Source organism: Podarcis bocagei (assembly GCF_964188305.1).
Source record: "Podarcis bocagei genome assembly, chromosome: 1".
Classification (NCBI taxonomy): Eukaryota; Metazoa; Chordata; class Lepidosauria; order Squamata; family Lacertidae; genus Podarcis; species Podarcis bocagei.
Window position 1 is genome coordinate 33,826,395 of NC_138125.1, and position 10,690 is coordinate 33,837,084.

Genomic DNA, 10,690 nt, shown 5'->3' on the forward strand with positions numbered 1-10,690 from the left:
TAATATCACCCTGTCACATAGTAATTGTATTTGCTTAAAGTTTGGAGCATATTAGAAAAACGAATTAAGTACAAGTAAAAAGTTTGGCCTTTTCGTCACTGTATAGAAAGCATAGGTGACATGCAATAATCTGTTTTAAAGAGAAGAGAGAAAGGGAAGCTTTCAGTAACTAAAACTAAGAAGTATTGCCATCATCAAAACTTTGTCTTGGCCCTTGCTTTGTGTAACCAGCTATGAAATCCCAAATTTTGTAGAGACCAGCTGAGGAGGGGAGTGCTGTCTGCCTGTGTATGCTGAGGTTTGTATCCAAAGTAATACTAAGTATTGTTCCATTAGTATAAGGAAACCTTGTCCAATGGAACTTTCCCCTTCTCCTCCCCCTAAATCTGTTTTGGGTCACCCCCCTCCAACCCTCTGGAGAAGAAGAAGAGTTTGGATTTGATATCCTGCTTTATCACTACTTGGAGTCTCAAAGCGGCTAACATTCTCCTTTCCCTTCCTCCCCCACAACAAACACTCTGTGAGGTGAGTGGGGCTGAGAGACTTCAGAGAAGTGTGACTGGCCCAAGGTCACCCAGCAGCTGCATGTGGAGGAATCATAGAATCATAGAGTTGGAAGAGACCACAAGGGCCATCGAGTCCAACCCCCTGCCAAGCAGGAAACGCCATCAGAGCAGTCCTGACATATGGTTGTCAAGCCTCTGCTTAAAGACCTCCAAAAAAAGAGACTCCACCACACTCCTTGGCAGCAAATTCCACTGTCGAACAGCTCTTACTGTCAGGAGGTTCTTCCTAATGTTTAGGTGGAATCTTCTTTCTTGTAGTTTGAATCCATTGCTCCGTGTCCGCTTCTCTGGAGCAGCAGAAAACAACCTTTCTCCCTCCTCTATGTGACATCCTTTTATATATTTGAACATGGCTATCATATTACCCCTTAACTTCCTCTTCTCCAGGCTAAACATGCCCAGCTCCCTTAGCCGTTCCTCATAAGGCATCGTTTCCAGGCCTTTGACCATTTTGGTTGCCCTCCTCTGGACATGTTCCAGTTTGTGAGTGTCCTTCTTGAACTGTGGTGCCCAGAACTGGACACAGTACTCCAGGTGAGGTCTGACCAGAGCAGAATACAGTGGCACTATTACTTCCCTTGATCTAGATGCTATACTCCTATTGATGCAGCCCAGAATTGCATTGGCTTTTTTAGCTGCCGCGTCACACTGTTGGCTCATGTCAAGTTTGTGGTCAACCAAGACTCCTAGATCCTTTTCACATGTACTGCTCTCAAGCCAGGTGTCACCCATCTTGTATTTGTGCCTCTCATTTTTTTTGCCCAAGTGCAATACTTTACATTTCTCCCTGTTAAAATTAATCTTGTTTGTTTTTGCCCAGTTCTCTAATCTGTCAAGGTCGTTTTGAAGTGTGATCCTGTCCTCTGGGGTGTTAGCCACCCCTCCCAGTTTGGTGTCATCTGCAAATTTGATCAGGATGCCCTTGAGTCCATCATCCAAGTCGTTGATAAAGATGTTGAATAAGACCGGGCCAAAGACAGAACCCTGTGGCACCCCACAAGTCACTCTTCTCCAGGACGAAGAGGAACCATTGATGAGCACCCTTTGGGTTCAGTCAGTCAGCCAGTTACAAATCCACTGAGTAGTAGCATAGTCAAGACCGCATTTTACCAGCTTCTTTACAAGAATATCATGGGGCACCTTGTCAAATGCCTTGCTGAAATCAAGGTAGGCTACATCCACTGCGTTCCCTTCATCTACCAGGCTTGTAATTCTGTCAAAAAACGAGATCAGGTTAGTCTGACATGACTTATTTTGCAGAAATCCATGCTGACTATTGGTGATCACAGCATTCCTTTCTAGGTGCTCACAGACTGTTTGCCTAATGATCTGCTCCAGAATCTTCCCTGGTATTGATGTCAGACTGACTGGGCGGTAATTATTTGGGTCTTCTCTTTTCCCCTTTTTGAAAATAGGGACAACATTTGCCCTCCTCCAGTCTGCCGGGACTTCGCCTGTTCTCCAGGAATTCTCAAAGATGACTGCCAGTGGTTCTGAGATCACATCTGCCAGTTCTTTTAATTCAATGCCCATACATCCAAGTTTCATAACATACCTTCCCAATTTATATCCTGCCACTTTCCCATACTACCAACATAATATAACATACCAATGTCACCTCCTCTTGTGCGTTAGCGATTCACCTGAAGAAGATCATGGGCAAGTTGGGAACCAGAACTATCATTATGTTCTTCCTCTTCTTTAGTGATCACATGTAGCCGAGTAAGATTGTCTTAGGTTGGAGAAAGAACTGTACACATGTTGTAGCAGTTTTGTGGCTATATTTACCACAGAACTAAGCAAGAGAATTCTAGCAGTTAAGCACTTTTTCTTCTTCTTCTTCTTCCTCTTCTTCTTCTTCTTCTTCTTCTTCTGCTGCTGCTGCTGCTGCTGCTGCTGCTGCTGCGATCATTCGCAGCCGAGTAAGATTATCTTCCATAAACATGGTCTTAACAGTGAGTCCATAAGTGACTGTGGAGGCCAATTCTGGACCCACACGTCCTTCCACAGTGGGGACATAGGTTTCCAGGCAGGAGTTGATCACAGTGAGGGTTTGCCACATGTGCCTTCCACTTAGCTTGTTTTTCCTTTTCGCCCTGAGTTCGTGCTTCTTCGAAGTCCATGACACCTTTGGTAAAGGCTGTTTTCCAACTGGAGCGCTCACAGGCCAGTGCTTCCCTAATTATTTGGGTCCTCTCTTTCCCCTTTTTGAAAATAGGGACAACATTTGCCCTCCTCCAGTCTGCCGGGACTTCGCCTGTTCTCCAGGAATTCTCAAAGATGACTGCCAGTGGTTCTGAGATCACATCTGCCAGTTCTTTTAATACTCTTGGAGGAGCGGGGAAGCGAACCTGGTTCACCAGATTACGAGTCTACCACTCTTAACCACTACACCACACTGGCTCTCAGCACACAGGAACAAATTTAGGACAGAAAACATGAGGTCAGAGAATGGAGAACATCCTCGTGTAAAGCTGCCCAGGCGCTGTGATCACAGAAGGGCCCATCTGCATGGCAGCTTTCCTTACTTTTGCACAGGTAAACCAGTTGCAAAGCTGGATTCTTCCATTAAGCAAGGTAGCCATTCTTCATAATTCTCCGTATTATATCAGGAAGTAGGCTGGGAGGAGTGCAAAGCACACATTCCCCTCTATGGTGCAGAAATAGAACTCAATTCAAAAGTGCAGAGTAGCTTATCCGTGACTCTCCGCTCTTTCTGTTGTAGCACACAATATAATTTTGTTTGCTTCCTTGACAGTGTTGCCGTAGAAACATAATTAACCAAGGGACAACCAAGGAAGGACAACAGGGAGAGGAGAAAGATAGTACACAGTAATAATACTGATTCAGATTTATCCGCACTTACCTTATTTAAAATAAAAAATTATGTATTTTGTTGCTTGTGAACAAGGCATACAGACCTATCTGTATGTCTATCTGTTGTGTCCATGGCCAAGTGACTTGGGAAATCAACTGTTCTGGTCCAAGACATTTTGCTCCCTGAAGCTTAGTGGCAGGGCCAATGCAGGTAAGCAGACGGATTCTGGAAATTCTGATTTCTCGTAAGGAGGTGAAAGAGAATGCTTGCTCATTAGTAAGCAACTGCCCATTCTACCCACCATGCCCTGCTTCTCTTCCATCCTCTTCTCAAAAAAATACCAAAGGCAGGCTTGGGGTCAGCAGAGGATTGATGCAACAGCTGAGATGATTGTACAGCCTAGGTGGTAGGCAAAATGTGCAGTAGGTGCAGAATGTGCGTGATTGCAAGGAATGTACCCTTTCTGGTAGATAAGGAAAAGCTGACCAATGTATGGAGAAAAAATAAAAAAATTCCTTCCAGTAGCACCTTAAAGACCAACTAAGTTAGTTCTTGGTATGAGCTTTCGTGTGCATGCACACTTCTTCAGATACACAATGTATGGAGCTAAGCTAAATATCAATCTAGCACACAGCCTAGCCATCTGACATCGGTGACATTTTGGGGAGGAAAATGTCCTTGAAGTGTCATCAGCTTGCTGTCCCAAAGAGTTGATTAATTCACTGAAATATGAGCTGCTTTGAATTTTTATTCTTCAACGTTTTCAAAGCGGGAGGAGGGGTATTTTCTCAGGGGAAAGTATACTAGTTTCTGGGGCAACTCTACCAGCCAGACAGTAGTATGCCTTCCATCCTCAGGGTCTCAATAGCAATTATGGTTTCCTCAGCATATTAAAACTAATTATGCTCTCCCCAGGGAGGCTCACCTGATGCCTTCATTACATATCTATAGGTGCCAGGCAAAAACATTCCTCAGGCCTTTGGCAAATTAAACAACCCATGGCCTGTGGGGGAGAGGTTATTGTTTTTCTGTTACTATGTTATTTATTTTGTGTTTTTGTATTGTCAACTGCCCTGTGATCCTCGGATGAATCATAGAATTGGAAGGGACCCTGAGGGTCATCTACTCCAGCCCCCTGCAATGCGTGAATCTTGCCCATAGCCATTGCCAGGTGGGCTTGAACCACCAGCCTTCTGGTTAATGGACACATTGCACCAAGAAATGGAGTGCAGTATATAAATATAACAACAACAACAACAACAATAACAACAACAACATCCACCTAGCTATTCCGCTTCTGGAAGTGCTGATTCCCAAAATAAGAAGTAATCAATACACGTGTATTGTTATAAGATTGTGGGGTTGGTTTGGATGATGCCCGTGGTTCCCAACCAAGCCTATGGTTTTCTATTTGTCGGAGGGGAGTTTGTAGTAGAAAGAACTGCTAACTGGTCTGGCTAGTCTCTTTGGTAAGGTAATAGGCCTGGACAAGTCTGTTAGGCATCCATTTACATGTCCAAAGAGTTGGCCAAGAAACGATGTGTTACCATAGAGACAGCAAGCTGGTGATACTCTTTCAGGAGGGGGCAATCCCCCTCCCCCCCTTCCCTGTTTGAAGCCCTGTAATCTTATATGCGTGGGGACGCGGGTGGCACTGTGGGTAAAACCTCAGCGCCTAGGACTTGCCGATCGCATGGTCGGCGGTTCGAATCCCCGCGGCGGGGTGAGCTCCTGTCGTTCGGTCCCAGCTCCTGCCCACCTAGCAGTTCGAAAGCACAATTAAGTGCAAGTAGATAAATAGGTACCGCTTTCTAGCGGGAAGGTAAATGGCGTTCCGTGTGCTGCTCTGGTGCCGGTTCGCCAGAGCAGCTTCGTCACGCTGGCCACGTGACCCGGAAGTGTCTGCAGACAGCGCTGGCTCCTGACCTATAGAGTGAGATGAGCGCACAACCCTAGAGTCTGTCAAGACTGGCCCGTATGGGCAGGGGTACCTTTACCTTTACCTTTACCTTTAATCTTATATGCAGGAGGCCAGGAGCTAGTGTTTGTTTAATCTGGTCTGAAGATGAGGGCTGGAAAGAGAGACAGAGAATGGACTTATTCTCTGTGCTGAATCCAAAGCTATGGCTTTGGGGACACTCCCCTAGAAACCTAACAGGGAAGCAGTCCTAATGCTGTGAGTCCTCCCATCTTATGCTCAGATTGCATATATATGAAAATTAAATTTATAATATATAGACACTGTAGTCTCCAGTGATCTTCATTCCAAGGAAACCAAGCCTTTGGCAAAATGCAGGAAACCCTGAATTTTCTTGGTGTTCAGAGATTGGGGCATGCACAACTGTATGAAAACACATGCCCCATCGAGCAAGCGTGATATTGCAGTTTCCGGTATTGTTGCCCAGGTTTTCTTATCCCAACAACAAATGAAGAGAATGTAATGACATCATAGTGCAATGTAGCCCATCAAGCTTGGTTATGTGATGACATCACTAAGTGAGTCTTAGATGCAGCCTTGCTGCCCCAGTAACAGGCTCAATAAACACACAAGACATAACCGGCTGTACTTTTGAATAAATAAGGTATACTATTCATTGTATCAAATTGTAGATTTCAACGGAAGTTTCATAACCTTCAATGAAAAAAGCAGAAGACCCAGTAGATCAGTTCATTCTCTAGTCAGTACATGCATAAAGTCCATACATGTATAAGTGTCTATTCTACCTGTCTGTTCATAGAGTCCAATAATCCACATGAAGCATTGTTACAGTTCCACAGAATCCTTTCACAGAGTCTAAGACAAGGATTTCCAGAATATTAGCCTTGTTTCGCCATCCTAGGCTTCATCAGTAGAACAGGCTCATATGTAATATTACAGGAACTTATAGCATAGTAGTGGTTGCAATGAATAGTATACCTTATTTATTTAAAAGTACAGCCGGTTACGTCTTGTGTGTTTATTGAGTATGTTTTATGTAACCACAGGTTTATTGTTGTTGTTTTGCCCCAGTAACAGGGACATCCTTGTTATTGCCAAGTTGTACTGTAGCAGTTTCGTTGTGATGCAGAATAGCAAGATAGGCAATGTTGGCCTGGGCAGCAGAAATGTGTTCCCTTCCCAAAAAGTTTTGTTTTTAGGAGGGAGAAAAATGTAGTGATGGATGGGCAGTTCTCTTCAGCTATATCCCTGACTGGGATGACAATTACATGTGCCTTAAGAGAACACTCAGGAAAAGAAATAATAGCCTATTTTTTCAAATGAAGAAGAGATAAATATTCTTGAGAACATCAGAAATATGACAGGGTATGACTTACTAGTAGACCTGTTGGTGACATTATGTTAGTCAGATGAAAGTTTTTAGAGGAAGAAAGTGCTCTTTGAGCTCTTGATGGTTGGCAGAATGGCTATAAGTCATGAAAGGGATACATCCTCTGTAAAAGAATAGCTATTTATAAGCATGGGATATGGCATTGTATGATTTAACTAACCTAAATCATTAAGGTGAGAAAAGGAAGGCAAAAGGAAAATCACGTTAGTGAGAAACTATCCATTTTTATAATGGAACTCTAGGATTTAAGACAGCAAACACCTTTTGCATTATTAGGAGTATGATAAAGTATAGCATGGTTGTCTAGGTTTTTTTAAAAAATCATGTTTTAAAATGGTTTAAAATATAGGGTATCTATCTGATTAATTATAGAATTCTTTTTTAAAAAAATATTTTTTATTAACAGGCCAATCACATCACATTATCCAAATCACATTCATTCCAAATTATACAGCCAAATTTTAAATTTTGTGGGGGGTGCCCATACATCAAGCTCCAAACGAGTCCAAACATCTCTTGTATTGCTGCTTTAATTAGACAGTTCTATCCAGTTCAATCCAGATAGTCCTTTATTACTTTCTTCATCTTCTTGTTGTTATCATATATTCCTTTCTTTGCGATCTCTGATAATCTTCACAAGCAGATTAGAGACAGGCATCCTCTGTGTGGGTTTTATACACTCCAAAGAACATATCACTCAGGGACAGCCGCCATTCCACGCTTCCATAAAAAAATTAATCTTCGGTCTGTCCTTTAATTTTCTCAGGCTTGCCGAGTATATCAGGAGGGCTCTGTCAGGTTAAAATCTCATTCCAATGGTCCTGATTCTCCTCCCCCTGTTTTTCTTTCTCAGGCAAGCCTGTCTTAGCGAGACGCCATTTTACGCTGCGTCATAAAAATTTCCTCCGTTCTCATTATTTACCAATCATCTCTTTAACTATAATCCACTCCACACAGTTCTTAAATTCCTGCTTGTGGATAGTAAAATGCAACGATCTTATTTCTTTCTGGGGTGGAGGGTTATTAATATCACATAATGCAAGAAAGAGAAAAGTTTTTTCCTCCACCCCCCCCCTTCATTCCAAACATACAGTCTCTTAATGGTGGTTCTTCACTCCGGTCACAGAGATCCATTAATCAGCAGTCTTATCTCTCGGACGTTGCTTGATGTACGTGCTTTAGCTTCATTCCAATCATATGTTTCCAATTATAATTCCGAGCTAAAGCAAACCAGCACGCGCTAATTGGAATCGGCGTCAGGAAGAGTCGATTTCATAGAGGGCTTGTGCCAAGTGGCCTGCACCCCCTTCTCTCGAATCCGGGGGTGCATTGTGGACACCACTGGCAAGGCAGCCCCCCATCTCCTTGGGGGCGGTAGGAAGACTGCATACTTCCCATAGCAGCCTCTTAATTACCTCATATGGGTCGGAGAGATGTTATTGTCGGCCATCTTCCAATGCGCCACCTGGTGGCCCCCCTGATTAATTATAGAATTCTTAAAGGTAAAATTTGGATGATAGAAAGCTGAATCAATGAGCAAAGCTGGATTTGGATAAATGTAGATGAAGTAAGTATAGATACTTATGGGGGAAAGACACTGCCTAGTTTTTAGAATTGTTTCTTGGTACACATAGTTATTTGTGTACAACTTCCTTTCCTCAGTGAATTTCTGATTTTGCACTACTGTTTGTGGGGAGCAGGGATAAAGCAATGCACTGGTTTTACAAGTGATGAACAATTCATTCAGCAGTCAGCACCAATGTTTCAAGTTGGAAGGGGCTTCAGCTCCCTGTCTGCCATACTGGAGCAAGTGAGCATCCAAGGAATAAACTTGTGAGAATCTTTCCCATAACAGAGTGAGAGGGGCTTTGAGCAACTTCCCCCTCCTCTTACTGGGGGACTTTGGCCCAATCCTGTTGGGTTGCCTAGCTCTTGCTTAAGGAAGACAGGATCAGATTGGCCATTGTTCTGACATCAGGATGGGCAGAACATGGAAGTGCATTCATTGGAGACATACCTCAGCTCAGGGCAGGATGGACCAGCACATATGTTTAGAAGTTAAAAGAGGTCTTTGATCAAAAGAATGACAAATCCATTTTCCAGCACAGACTTTTCCTTCACTACTGTATTGCTTTGGTTGTAAAAGGTAAAGGTAAAGGGACCCCTGACCATTAGGTTCAGTTGTGGCCGACTCTGGGGTTGCGACACTCATCTCGCTTTACTGGCCGAGGGAGCCGGCGTACAGCTTCTGGGTCATGTGGCCAGCATGACTAAGCCGCTTCGCGCAAACCAGAGCAGCGCACGGAAATGCCGTTTACCTTCCCGCCAGAGTGGTACCTATTATTCTACTTGCACTTTGACGTGCTTTCGAACTGCTAGGTTGGCAGGAGCAGGGACTGAGCAACAGGAGCTCACCCCGTTGCGGGGATTCGAACCACCAACCTTCTGATCGGCAAGTCCTAGGCTCAGCGCCACCCGCGTCCCTTGCTTTGGTTGTTATAAACATCTTAATTCTTAAATTTGTTGGTTTGAACCGAGCTTTTTTCTCCCCCTTCAAAAGACCTACATCCGCCCTCAAGCATTTTGAGGGTCCCAAAACTTGAAAGATTGGCCTGATTATTGATTGATACAGCTTTGCTTGATTCCTTGGTGGAGGTTTGTGTGTTATATGTGGTGACTCATTATCGCCCTGAATAAGAAAGCAGTTCTGGAGAGGAATGTCTCTTGAAGAAATGATGCCAGTTTCTGTGTTTAAAATAAAAATAAAAATGCCTATGAAGCCGCTACCATTCTCCTCTCACTCCAGTGTCTCTTGTTATACTTCAGTTTTCACTACTTTTTTCATCATTCTAAACCTTAAAGCCACAGGAGCCCACGTTTCATTTCAGTGTCTGCAATGCTATAGCTTTCACTCAAGGGAGCAAAACGCCTGTTATTTGAAAACAGACTTGTCTTGTGTGTCCTCATCCCCTTCTGAAATGAGCAGCTTCAAAGAGCTTGCTAAGCTACTCTGACTGAGACCAAAAAGAATAAAGAATAAAAGAAAAATCTTGTTGGCTCTAGGCATTGCAGGATCTTTAAAAGCAAGGAATATTTCCAAGCTCATCTAAAGTAATGAAAGAGAAATGGGGCGGAAATGCAAATTATTTTTCCCCAACTGTTTCTCTTCCTGTGAGTTGCATTACTGTAAGCTCCGGCACCAGGGAATAAATGGTCCTAATAGCGTTTCCAGCAGAGAGAGAAAATCACAAGCACACCTCTCTTGTCACGCTGACTCAAACACCATAAAATTGTCGTTATTTGGGACCTGGGAATGTCACAGTTTTTCATTCTTCTCTGTTGTAAACATATCGCAGAGAAAACAGTCCTGTTCTCCAGCTCCACTGTGAAGGACCGGGGGGGGGGGACGACTACACAACTCATAAACCTCCCCAACGGTGCAAAAACAGCAGCCACACTCCCGGCATCTATGAAAACACAACCAATGCCCACCAATCAATGGCTGTGCTGGTGCCAAGACCCGCCGACCAGCCACACACATGGAGGGAGCGAATGCAGTCTCATGGGGACATAAACCCAAGACATCTTCCTACAGCACAACACAAATGACACCACTGCATAATGTACTGCAGGTGGGATACTCAGCAGGGCCTCCCTGGCAGATCTAAACTTCATGTTTAGAGCCAGTGTGGTGTAGTGGTTGGGAGCGGTGGACTCGTAATCTGGTGAACCGGGTTCGCTTCCCCGCTCCTCCACATGCAGCTGCTGGGTGACCTTGGGCTAATCACACTTCTCTGAAGTCTCTCAGCCCCACTCACCTCACAGAGTGTTTGTTGTGGGGGAGGAAGGGAAAGGAGATTGTTAGCTGCTTTGAGGCTCCTTAGGGTAGTGATAAAGCGGGATATCAAATCCAAACTCCTCCTCCTCCTCCTCCTTCTTCATGTATGCAGGTCCCAAAATCATTCACCACTTTATAA